At 37.6% G+C, this 14,468-nt stretch overlaps 2 long non-coding RNA genes across 4 annotated transcripts in view; one reads left to right on the plus strand and one right to left on the minus strand.

Moving 5' to 3' along the window:
* The window catches only part of LOC149134895 (uncharacterized), a 101,479-nt gene that overhangs the window by 78,068 nt on the left and 8,943 nt on the right, over nucleotides 1-14,468 (plus strand). For 2 of the 3 annotated variants that reach the window (XR_016242725.1, XR_016242726.1), the window contains exons 1-4: nucleotides 3,959-4,225; nucleotides 5,777-6,012; nucleotides 7,570-7,805; nucleotides 10,385-10,529. This is a non-coding gene — a long non-coding RNA (uncharacterized LOC149134895). Of the gene's footprint in view, nucleotides 1-3,958; nucleotides 4,226-5,776; nucleotides 6,013-7,569; nucleotides 7,806-10,384; nucleotides 10,530-14,468 lie in introns of those variants that run through there. The other variant, XR_016242727.1, reaches the window with a different exon arrangement.
* Nucleotides 8,064-14,468, minus strand: part of LOC149134897 (uncharacterized) — a 53,670-nt gene continuing 47,265 nt past the window's right edge. The window contains exon 3 of the long non-coding RNA XR_016242729.1: nucleotides 8,064-8,889. This is a non-coding gene — a long non-coding RNA (uncharacterized LOC149134897). The remainder of the gene's footprint in view (nucleotides 8,890-14,468) is intronic.

The raw sequence follows: 14,468 nt of genomic DNA on the forward strand, positions 1-14,468 counted from the left end.
AATGCAATAGAGAAGAGAGGGCATTAAAACATCTGGACAGATGGATGATTGAAAGGCGGACAAGAGAAACAACAATTAGAAGGACAGGCCAAAGAGGATGGGTCATTCGTGGCTTTCTTTCCTCAGTCAAGTTCCAGAAGTCACGACCATTTCGGGCAGTTACATATATAAGAGTGTATAAGTATTTGTACACAGAGAGGTGACCCTTGGCAGGATGCCTTACATGCAAGAAAGCGGGGCCAAAGCCAAACCACGAAAAAAAAGGTAATTCCAAAGAGAATGAAAGCAAAAGTTATTTATAGTTAACCTCTCTGTGTATAAATACTTATACAGTCTTATATTTGAAAATATGTTTCTTTATTGACTTTTATTACTCATGCTTGCCACTGGTATGAACATTTTTCCAAATTTTCTACCCTTATAATTGTCACAGTATATATATAATACACATTCGTCATCATCATCGTTTAATGTCCGCTTTCCATGCTAGCATGGGTTGGGCGATTTGACTGGGGACTAGTGAAACCAGATGGCTATACCAGGCTCCAATCTGATTTGGCAGAGTTTCTACAGCTGGGTGCCCTTCCTAACGCCAATCACTCCGAGAGTGTAGTTGGTGCTTCTACGTGTCACCAGCACGAAGGCCAGTCAGGCGGTACTGGCAACGGCCACGCTCAAAATGGTGTCTTTTACGTGCCACCTGCACACGAGCCAGTCTGGTGGCACTGGCAACAATCTCGCTCGAATGATTTTCTAACGTACCACTAAGGCGACGCTGGTACCGATCACGCTCAAATGGTGCTATTTACGGGCCACTAGCACGGAAGCCAGACAGCTGCTCTGGCAATGATCATGCTTGGACAGTGCTGTTAGTGCGCCACTGGCACCGGTGCCAGTCATATAAATAATATGGGTGGCTTATAAGTAATTTAGCAGCCTAAAGGCAAATTTATAGATGTCACTAGAGTGACAGAAGGTACAAAATGGTACCAGCATTGCTTGAAATAAGAGTCTTATTTCTAGCAATGCTGGTACTACTTAATACCCTGCTCTCCATTCTTTCCTGTTGAAGAGTGTCGGCTCATTTTTGCCAAGCATCAAACAAATATAACTTGCTTGTCGATCATACACCTGTCTTTGTCTGTTGTTTTTCTATAAATTTCAACTGTATCATCATCATCATTGTTGTTTAACGTCTGCTTTCCATGCTGGCATGGGTTGGATCGTTTGACTGAGGACTGGCGAACCAGAAGGCTGCACCAGGCTCATATATGTATGTATGGATTGCTGGGAGGATAGAAAGAGGAGGTGTTTTCAATACAGCACAAAAGCCAAGCTTTAGGCTATCCACACTGTCAGATTCCAGTCATATTTTGAAATCCTTAAGGTGTAGCATTCACAACACTAAAATCATAAGAGTGTGTGTGTCTACACACACACACACATACATACATACATGCACATACACTGACATGTATATATATACACACACATCAATATACACCCCCTCAGTTGGCCAGCTGTTTTCTTTATGTACACCATATATATAATCCCTTATTGTTCTGTCTGAAATCTCAAGAACTCAAGAAGATTAAGTTTGTCCAAAGACACCTGGAAAAGGTTTAGCTTTTGAAAGCATTATATTTCGGTTGCCTGGTTCCATGAGAGTTACCTTGTCTGTTGGAATACATTTTTAGATTACTGGCGTGTACAATACATGCTCACACATGTATGTAAGTATATATATATATATATATATATATATATATATATATATATATATATATATATATATATATATATATAATGATAATAATAAAGGGACAACAAAAGAATGAGACCTGAATATTAGGTAAATATAGCATTATTTATATATGTATATAGATAGAACAATCAGTAAGTTGGCATAATAGTGTTGGGAGTGTGGATATGTGTATACATATGAGTACGTACATGCACATATATGTTTGTGTGTATGCCCATATACATGTTTGTGTGAGTGTGTATGTATGTGGACGTTATGAACACAGGAGGTGTTTCTTTCTTTTTTTTTTCATAAATCTCCTTTTACAAAACCACTACATTATAGGGATGTCAAAAAACCGACACCGGCCCCTAAGTGATGGCCTTGAAAAATTCTGTTTTAGTCGAATGATTCGAATCCAGCACTTATTTTGGTCTGCTTTGCTGAACTGCTAGGTTATAGGAGCATAAACACCAACACCACTTATCAAGCAGTGATGGGAGACAGACACGCAGACATGAGGAGACACACACACATATATATTCGATGGGCTTCTTTCAGTTTCCATCTACCAAAACCACTCACAAGGCTTTGGTCGGCTTGAGACTGTAGTAGAAGACACTTGCTCAAGGTGGCACGCAGTGAGACTGAACCCAGAACCATGTGGTTGGGAAGCAAGCCTCTTACTACACCTAATATATGACAAAGATGGTGGGATAGGTTGGAGGCATAAGGTAAGTGATGACGTATGAACGGTCAAGGGGCCTTGCAAGAAGGACAACTAGTGTGTGTGACTTTTGCTTTCGGGCTTTCACTTGGGACAGACATGGTGACCCCGCAAGAGTTCAGGGAAATTGGCGTTAGGTTCTGGCCAGAGGTTAGGTCGGTGTATCCTAAGTGGACAGTATAAATGTTGCGAGAGGACCCATGTGACAGATGAACCAAGCTTTTTAGCCCATTTCACACACCTGCTGTAAAGTGGTTGGCATTTGGAAGGGCATCCAGCTGTAAAAACCTTTCCAAAACTGACCTCCCCCTGTGCTGGTGCCACGTAAAAAGCACTCAGTCCACTGTGTGGGGTGATTGGTGTTAGGAGTGCTGCAATAATGAATCTGTGGGTCATGCGTCCTGGCATCTGTTGTGGGTATTTTTCTAGCCAGAAGGTGATAATCGCTTCTATACCCTAATCGTGTGGGATTATATTGTACAAATTCACCACATCGAATGATACTAACAGGGTTCCTTCACTTATTGTCTTCGGGAGGTGGTTTAGCATGTCTAAGTCATCCCTGATGAAGCTTTTCACATATTTTAGAAACGGTTTGAGTAAGATGTCGAGGAAGTTGCTCAAACGGTGGCTTTCACAAACAGGGCCAGCAATGATGGGTCTCAGTTTCAGGTCAGTAGGGGGAGGATCATTGACAACCGACGCTGGTGTGTTTATGTCCCCCATAACTTAGGGCTTCGGCAAAACAGGCCGATAGAATAAGTCCTGGGGTGCTCCAGCATGGCCAGTCAAAAGAAAGACTGAAACAAGTAAAAGAGTATATATATAATTGTTAAAATCTAGTTAAAAAAATGTCATATTTAAACTCCAATTCTCTTTGAGCATGTAAAGGACAAACTTGGCTGGGGCAAAATCAGTAAGACAAGATAATTCATGTTTGCCTTTTAAGTTCTCCAGAAAACTCGCTAATACACATCAGTATCCATCCCTAGACATCAGAAATGTAAAGAAATAAATTAAAATATCTCGGCCAAATGAAAGAGGCTCAGAGAAAGTTGACGGCGGTGCACCAGCATGGCGGCAGCTCTAAGCTGAAACTATAAACAAACAATCAAACTATAAACAAACAATCAAACAATCAAACTATAAACAAACAATCAAACGTTGTAGGAATTAAATTTCTTTTTTATCAAAAACGTGTTCTATAATTTTTTTTCGAAAAAGTGTCGTTCTAAAATTTTTTTTTATTGAATTCAGGGAAAAGTTAGGTTTATAAATCCTAATTTTCACGTACAAAATTGCCGCCAGTAAGATGGAACAGTGGTGCTAGAGGTGGAAGGGGCCTGGGGCGCAAGAGGTGGTCGTGGATTGAATCCCGGCTGCTTGAGCTCGCGCCCCCCTTCCCCTTTCACTTCTTTCATTGCCAGACCATTGACCCTGGCGGGTTTTTACTTCGCCTTATCATTTTTCCTCCTACTCCAGTCCCCCTCCTACTCCTAACCCTCCTAAATACTCCTAATTCTCAAAGACGAAATTAATTAAATAAATAATAATAAATTTAAAAAAAAACAAAATAAACGTACATTTCGTACGAAATACCTGCGGCTGAAGAAATACAGCTAGCTTTACTGATTGAGTGTTTACGAATCGATGTATGTAATTGATACATGTAAAGCTATTCCAGAATCTTCCCTCTCTGATTGAAGTAACGTAATTGAAGCCGATGAAGAATTAAGAATTATGGCTGCAACAAGGTAGGCAAAGAATAGAATCTTTTTTCTTTTTATACCCATTGTCTTTTACCATCGCCGTTTAATGCGTTTTACACGAACAAATTGACACAAGAGTCTTAACTTTTGGTTTAATGGGAACACCCGGCCATATATACGTATGTATATTGACATTCATTGGCAAATATTGGGTTGTCCGTGCCGGTCATTACAATTTTGTGAATCTCCATCTTTTAACTTGAACATATCCTAAGTCGAAGATTAAGCCACTATAAATCGGCACGAACTTTCCGGACAAGCCAATAGAACAAAGCAAATGTAATAAATATTTTTGGAAAGAAAACTTTGCTCCAACGAACCGAAGGAGCAATGAAATGTCATTTATCGCCCATTACATCTCGTACAGACAAGTGGGGGTAAAAACATAGAACGAATGAATATGAGGATGTAATGGCTACTACTGAACATCACTTCCGAGTAGTATCATTTAAATGTGTCTGGCATCAAGCTTATCATTGGATTATCTTTGTTAAGTAAACTGTGGATCTACTGTTTCATAAATCCACCACAGGTGACAAATGTCCATAATAATCCATCTCTGTCCCCAATGGGTCTATTGCCTCACCAAAGTGTCCTTTTTTTTTTGTAGCTTTTTCAATCAGTAATAACACATTGCCTACTTGGAACTTTCAATGTCTCTTCTTCTCTGACTATAAAAACTTGTTTATTTTCTCTTCAATCGCTGCATTTGTCCAATGTTAAAAATCCTGTTGATTTTTTATATTGTGTTTGTGTAATCAATTGGTGGATATTCTGTTGTTGGAGTTACTGGGCTTTATGCTTGGTTGGGGATTCTAGACTGATTAGTGTAATTCTGGTGTGTGGGCATTTGTGTATCACTCTGTTCTTTTCTCTAGAGTTCTTGGTTTCCTTTCTCTTTTCTATTCCTTGTCCTTCATCTGGAGCCAGTCAGGGGCTACTGGCATCGACCACGTTCGCATGGTGCTCTTTTCATGCCCCAAAGAACAAAAATAAAAATAGGACTGCAGCTGGAAGTGCTCAGGTGTCACTGGGGCAGGCATTGATGATTCAGCGCTTAGGAATGCTTCTGTAGGAGAAAATGTAGACCTCATTAAATATGCAAGGACCCCGAAACTTATGTCCTCTTAAGGGGTTTTTGCTTAATAAAAAAAAAAAAAATCTCAGTAAATGTAGTAGTGTTAGAGAGGAGAATAATTTGGTTAGGGGATATATTGGCAGCACTATTGAATTTAAAAGGAGATATCGGGTCCACATGAGCTCATTTTCGAATGCCAAATACTCCAATTCTACTGCATTGGCATATTATATTCATGATTTGAAGAGGAGGAATATGAGCTATACTATTGAATGGTTAGGCCTAGCCAAAGCCCCCCCCCCCTACACACACACACACACACACACACTTCAATGCTAATTTAAACAGATGTAGATTATGCTTAAGGGAATCGTACTTGATTTGTAAATGTTTTTTGCCAAACACCTTAATATTTTCCTATGTGCTCCCTTTTCGTAATGATGGGTTTTTCTCTTCAGAGGCCCACCTGAGCTGTGATCTTGAATTGAATCTGTAGCAAATTAATTAAAAAAAAAACAAAATAAACATACATTTCGTACGAAATACCTGCGGCTGAAGAAATACAGCTAGCTTTACTGATTGAGTGTTTACGAATCGATGTATGTAATTGATACATGTAAAGCCATTCCAGAATCGACCCTCTCTGATTGAAGTAACGTAATTGAAGCCGATGAAGAATTAAGGCTGCAACAAGGTAGGCAATGAATAGAACCTTTTTTCTTTTTATACCCATTGTCTTTTACCGTCGGCTTTTAATGCGTTTTACACGAACAAATTGACACAAGAGTCTTAATTTTTGGTTTAATGTGAACACCCGGCCATATATACGTATGTATATTGACATTCATTGGCAAATATTGGGTTGTCCGTGCCGGTCATTACAATTTTGTGAATCTCCATCTTTTAACTTGAACATATCCTAAGTCGAAGATTAAGCCACTATAAATCGGCACGAACTTTCCGGACAAGCCAAGAGAACAAAGCAAATGTAATAAATATTTTTGGAAAGAAAACTTTGCTCCAACGAACCGAAGGAGCAATGAAATGTCATTTATCGCCCATTACATCTCGTACAGACAAGTGGGGGTAAAAACATAGAACGAATGAATATGAGGATGTAATGGCTACTACTGAACATCACTTCCGAGTAGTATCATTTAAATGTGTCTGGCATCAAGCTTATCATTGGATTATCTTTGTTAAGTAAACTGTGGATCTACTGTTTCATAAATCCACCACAGGTGACAAATGTCCATAATAATCCATCTCTGTCCCCAATGGGTCTATTGCCTCACCAAAGTGTCCTTTTTTTTTTGTAGCTTTTTCAATCAGTAATAACACATTGCCTACTTGGAACTTTCAATGTCTCTTCTTCTCTGACTATAAAAACTTGTTTATTTTCTCTTCAATCGCTGCATTTGTCCAATGTTAAAAATCCTGTAGATGTTTTATATTGTGTTTGTGTAATCAATTGGTGGATATTCTGTTGTTGGAGTTACTGGGCTTTATGCTTGGTTGGGGATTCTAGACTGATTAGTGTAATTCTGGTGTGTGGGCATTTGTGTATCACTCTGTTCTTTTCTCTAGAGTTCTTGGTTTCCTTTCTCTTTTCTATTCCTTGTCCTTCATCTGGAGCCAGTCAGGGGCTACTGGCATCGACCACGTTCGCATGGTGCTCTTTTCATGCCCCAAAGAACAAAAATAAAAATAGGACTGCAGCTGGAAGTGCTCAGGTGTCACTGGGGCAGGCATTGATGATTCAGCGCTTAGGAATGCTTCTGTAGGAGAAAATGTAGACCTCATTAAATATGCAAGGACCCCGAAACTTATGTCCTCTTAAGGGGTTTTTGCTTAATAAAAAAAAAAAAAATCTCAGTAAATGTAGTAGTGTTAGAGAGGAGAATAATTTGGTTAGGGGATATATTGGCAGCACTATTGAATTTAAAAGGAGATATCGGGTCCACATGAGCTCATTTTCGAATGCCAAATACTCCAATTCTACTGCATTGGCATATTATATTCATGATTTGAAGAGGAGGAATATGAGCTATACTATTGAATGGTTAGGCCTAGCCAAAGCCCCCCCCCCCTACACACACACACACACACACACACACACACTTCAATGCTAATTTAAACAGATGTAGATTATGCTTAAGGGAATCGTACTTGATTTGTAAATGTTTTTTGCCAAACACCTTAATATTTTCCTATGTGCTCCCTTTTCGTAATGATGGGTTTTTCTCTTCAGAGGCCCACCTGAGCTGTGATCTTGAATTGAATCTGTAGCAAATTAATTAAAAAAAAAACAAAATAAACATACATTTCGTACGAAATACCTGCGGCTGAAGAAATACAGCTAGCTTTACTGATTGAGTGTTTACGAATCGATGTATGTAATTGATACATGTAAAGCCATTCCAGAATCGACCCTCTCTGATTGAAGTAACGTAATTGAAGCCGATGAAGAATTAAGGCTGCAACAAGGTAGGCAATGAATAGAACCTTTTTTCTTTTTATACCCATTGTCTTTTACCGTCGGCTTTTAATGCGTTTTACACGAACAAATTGACACAAGAGTCTTAATTTTTGGTTTAATGTGAACACCCGGCCATATATACGTATGTATATTGACATTCATTGGCAAATATTGGGTTGTCCGTGCCGGTCATTACAATTTTGTGAATCTCCATCTTTTAACTTGAACATATCCTAAGTCGAAGATTAAGCCACTATAAATCGGCACGAACTTTCCGGACAAGCCAATAGAACAAAGCAAATGTAATAAATATTTTTGGAAAGAAAACTTTGCTCCAACGAACCGAAGGAGCAATGAAATGTCATTTATCGCCCATTACATCTCGTACAGACAAGTGGGGGTAAAAACATAGAACGAATGAATATGAGGATGTAATGGCTACTACTGAACATCACTTCCGAGTAGTATCATTTAAATGTGTCTGGCATCAAGCTTATCATTGGATTATCTTTGTTAAGTAAACTGTGGATCTACTGTTTCATAAATCCACCACAGGTGACAAATGTCCATAATAATCCATCTCTGTCCCCAATGGGTCTATTGCCTCACCAAAGTGTCCTTTTTTTTTTGTAGCTTTTTCAATCAGTAATAACACATTGCCTACTTGGAACTTTCAATGTCTCTTCTTCTCTGACTATAAAAACTTGTTTATTTTCTCTTCAATCGCTGCATTTGTCCAATGTTAAAAATCCTGTAGATGTTTTATATTGTGTTTGTGTAATCAATTGGTGGATATTCTGTTGTTGGAGTTACTGGGCTTTATGTTTGGTTGGGGATTCTAGACTGATTAGTGTAATTCTGGTGTGTGGGCATTTGTGTATCACTCTGTTCTTTTCTCTAGAGTTCTTGGTTTCCTTTCTCTTTTCTATTCCTTGTCCTTCATCTGGAGCCAGTCAGGGGCTACTGGCATCGACCACGTTCGCATGGTGCTCTTTTCATGCCCCAAAGAACAAAAATAAAAATAGGACTGCAGCTGGAAGTGCTCAGGTGTCACTGGGGCAGGCATTGATGATTCAGCGCTTAGGAATGCTTCTGTAGGAGAAAATGTAGACCTCATTAAATATGCAAGGACCCCGAAACTTTGTCCTCTTAAGGGGTTTTTGCTTAATAAAAAAAAAAAAAAATCTCAGTAAATGTAGTAGTGTTAGAGAGGAGAATAATTTGGTTAGGGGATATATTGGCAGCACTATTGAATTTAAAAGGAGATATCGGGTCCACATGAGCTCATTTTCGAGTGCCAAATACTCCAATTCTACTGCATTGGCATATTATATTCATGATTTGAAGAGGAGGAATATGAGCTATACTATTGAATGGTTAGGCCTAGCCAAAGCCCCCCCCCTACACACACACACACACACACACACACACACACACACTTTAATGCTAATTTAAACAGATGTAGATTATGCTTAAGGGAATCGTACTTGATTTGTAAATGTTTTGGGCCAAACACCTTAATATTTTCCTATGTGCTCCCTTTTCGTAATGATAGGTTTTTCTCTTCAGAGGCCCACCCTGAGCTGTGATCTTGAATTGAATTTGTAGCAAATTTTCTTTTATCTAAATTTAATTATTGACCTTTGAAATGCATATATTTTTCTTTGTTCGACTCGTGTTACCCTTTTAGCTTTTACCACCTTTTATTCGTGCATACCATTTGGGGCCCTGTTGTTTTGACCAATTGGAATGTTTATTCATTATACCTTTCAGTTTAGTCAACCATTTCATCAATTGCAGCAGCTTCATAACTAATTCAGTTCTCTGATAGCTTAGTTGTATATCTGATATGCTTTTATAATTACTGTTGTATTGAATAATTATTGATAGATCTAGATTAGCAACAGTCAGTGCTACTATCACCAACTGAAAATCTAGGTTACTTTAGGTGAGCCTAATAACTGATGGTGTTGGGGTGTTGTTGTTTGTCACACTTGGTGAGTCCTTGACAGTATACAACTAAGCTATTACTGTACATTAAAAGAAATAGGCCTCTGTAAAGTGCAACACATAACCAACAGTGGGGCTCATTGCTGGTTCCACTCCAGTACCCGGTGTTGTACAATGTGGGGCTCATTGCTGGTTCCACTCCAGTACCCGGTGTCGTACGATGTGGGGCATAGGCTAATGTACAGAATACAAGCCAAATGATTGAAGTAATAATAATACAGTAAGGTTTTCTTGAAGCATTGACAGGTGTGGTTACGTGATAGAGAAGTTTGCTTGCCAACCATTCAGTCCCACTGCAGATATATGTGCGTCTGTGTTGGTGTTTACATCCTCATGAAAGACACAAAATAAGTACCAGGCTATTCTGGTAAGAAAGCTTAGCAAGAGCCTATGTATACATTTTAATTAAAATATATTTCGGTTTTGCTAGATTAGATTTGTTTCATTAAATTACCAAATTTCTCCTCAAACGTTAAATCCACATTTTCCTATCCTGCCCCCACCCCAACATAGAATATTCTCTTCCATAATTCGGTATAGTGTACATTTAAAGACTGGCTTTTGTTTTTTCAATCAGGTTTCAAAGTTGTTGCAGTGTTTCTGTCATGTGCTGTGAAAAAGGGGTAAGTGATACGAGGGATCTCGGATTATACAACACTGCTTCACACAAACCTATCCAACCCATGAGCCTGTGGAAGACGTGATGAGGAAGACATGGAAAGGTAGGCACACTTTTATATACACACACACACACATATATGCAGTCACTACTAGATTCATAATATATACAAACATACACACACACACACAAACTGATGTTCATAGATACATATTCATAATATATAAACACAAGCACATACATTACTCGATTCATAATATATACACACACACACACACACATTACTACATTCATAATATATACACACACATTACTCGATTCATAATATATACACATACATACATTACTCCATTCATAATATGTACACACACCTTACTAGATTCATAATATATACACATACATACATTACTCGATTCATAATATATACACATACACACACATTACTACATTCATAATATATACACACAAGTACATACATTACTCGATTCATAATATATACACACACACATTACTACATTCATAATATATACACACACACACACATTACTACATTCATAATATGTACACACAAGCACATACATTACTCGATTCATAATATATACACATACATACATTACTCCATTCATAATACACACACACCTTACTAGATTCATAATATATATACACACACACACACACACACATTACTCGATTCATAATATATACACACACACATTACTAGATTCATAATATATACACACAAGCACATACATTACTCGATTCATAATATATACACACACACATTACTACATTCATAATATGTACACACAAGCACATACATTACTCCATTCATAATACACACACACACACATCTTACTAGATTCATAATATACATACACTACTAGATTCATAATATATACACACACTACTAGATTCATAATATATACACACACACACATTACTCGATTCATAATATATACACACACACATTACTAGATTCATAATATATACACACAAGCACATACTTTAGTAGATTCATAATATATACACACACATTACTCGACTCATAATATATGCACACACCTTACTAGATTCATAATATATACACATATATTACTCGATTCATAATATATACACATACATACATTACTCGATTCATAATATATACACATACCTTACTAGATTCATAATATATACACATACATACATTACTTGATTCATAATATATACACACAAGCACATACATTACTCGATTCATAATATATACACACACACATTACTACATTCATAATATATACACACAATGCTCGATTCATAATATATACACACACTACTACATTCATAATATATACACACAAGTACATACATTGCTCGATTCATAATATATACACACACACACATTACTACATTCATAATATATACACACAAACACATACATTACTCGATTCATAATATATACACATACATACATTACTCCATTCATAATACACACACACACCTTACTAGATTCATAATATACATACACTACTAGATTCATAATATATACACATACATACATTACTAGGTTCATAATATACACACATACATACCTTACTCGATTCATAATATATGCAAACACATTACTCGATTCATAATATATACACACACATTATTCGATTCATTATATATACACATAGATAGATCACTAGGTTCATAATATACACACATTATTAGATTCATAATATATACACACACACACATTACTCGATTCATAATATATACACATATATTACGCGATTCATAATATATACACACAAGCACATACGTTACTCGATTCATAATATATATACACACATTACTCGATTCATAATATACACACACATTACTCGATTCATAATATATACACACATTACTAGGTTCATAATATACACATATACATACATTACTCAATTCATAATATATACACATACGTTACTCGATGCATAATATATACACATACATACATTACTCCATTTATAATATATACACACACATTACTAGATTCATAATATATACACACACTACTACATTCGTAATATATACACACAAGCACACACATTGCTCGATTCATAATATATACACACACACACACATTACTACATTCATAATATATACACACAATGCTTGATTCATAATATATACACACACACACACATTACTACATTCATAATATATACACACAATGCTTGATTCATAATATATACACACACACACACACATTACTACACTCATAATATATACACACAAGTACATACATTGCTCAATTCATAATATATACACACACACATTACTACATTCATAATATATACACACAAGCACATACATTACTCGATTCATAATATATACACACACACACATTACTACATACATAATACACACACACACACCTTACTAGATTCATAATATATACACACAAGTACATACATTGCTCGATTCATAATATATACACACACACCTTACTAGATTCATAATATACATACACTACTAGATTCATAATATATACACACACACACACACATTACTCGATTCATAATATATACACACACACATTACTAGATTCATAATATATACACATACATACATTACTCCATTCATAATATATACACACACCTTACTAGATTCATAATATATACACATACATTACTCGATTCATAATATATACACACACACACACACACACACACTACTAGATTCATAATATATACATTACTCGATTCATAATATATACACACACACATTACTACATTCATAATATGTACACACAAGCACATACATTGCTCGATTCATAATATATACACATACATACATTACTAGGTTCGGGTTCGTGCCAGGTAAAAGCACTACTGATGCCTTATTTCTAGTGAGACAGTTGCAAGAGAAATACCTAGCCAAGGATAAACCTCTGTACCTGGCTTTCGTTGACATGGAGAAAGCCTTTGACAGGGTCCCCCGATCCCTTATCTGGTGGTCAATGAGGAAACTTGGGATAGAAGAATGGCTAGTGAGAGCTGTGCGAGCCATGTACAGAGATGCGGCCAGTAAGGTGAGGGTTGGAAATGAGTACAGCAATGAATTCCGGGTAGAGGTAGGGGTCCACCAAGGTTCCGTCCTCAGCCCCCTATTATTTACCATAGTCCTCCAGGCAATCACAGAGGAGTTCAAGACAGGTTGCCCCTGGGAGCTCCTCTATGCTGATGACCTTGCCCTAATTGCGGAGTCACTATCAGAACTAGAGGAGAAGTTTCAGGTGTGGAAGCAAGGTCTAGAATTGAAGGGCCTTAGAGTCAACCTAGCTAAAACCAAAATCCTAATAAGTAGGAAGGTAGATAAAACACAAACCCCTTCAGGTAGATGGCCCTGCTCAGTATGTAGAAAAGGAGTAGGTAGTAACTCTATAAGATGTACCCGGTGCAAGCTATGGACACATAAGAGGTGCAGCAACATCAAAGGCAGGTTAACTAGCAAGTTAGTTTTTGTTTGTGGCAGATGTTCAGGTGCAATAAAGACTGCAAACAAACAGGAAACAACTTCTATCTCATTCCAGGGTGAAAAACTAGAGGTAGTCGATAGCTTCCGCTATCTGGGCGACCAAGTTAGTAGTGGGGGTGGGTGCGCTGAAAGTGTAGCTGCTAGAATAAGAATAGCCTGGGCAAAGTTTAGAGAGCTCTTACCCCTGCTGGCGACAAAGGGACTCTCACTCAGAGTAAAAGGCAGACTGTATGACGCATGCGTACGAACAACCATGCTACATGGCAGTGAAACATGGGCTGTAACTGCTGAGGACATACGTAAGCTCGCAAGGAATGAAGCCAGTATGCTCCGTTGGATGTGTAATGTCAATGTGAATACCCGTCAGAGTGTAAGTATCTTGAGAGAAAAGCTGAACATTAGAAGCATCAGTTGTGGCGTGCAAGAGAGACGATTGCGCTGGTATGGACATGTGGTGAGAATGGAGGAGGATAGCTGCGTGAAAAAGTGCCACACCCTAACAGTTGAGGGAACCCGTGGAAGAGGTAGGCCCAGGAAGACCTGGGCTGAGGTGGTG

Source organism: Octopus bimaculoides, chromosome 7 (genome assembly GCF_046866305.1).
Source record: "Octopus bimaculoides isolate indiv1 chromosome 7, ASM4686630v1, whole genome shotgun sequence".
NCBI lineage: Eukaryota > Metazoa > Mollusca > Cephalopoda > Octopoda > Octopodidae > Octopus > Octopus bimaculoides.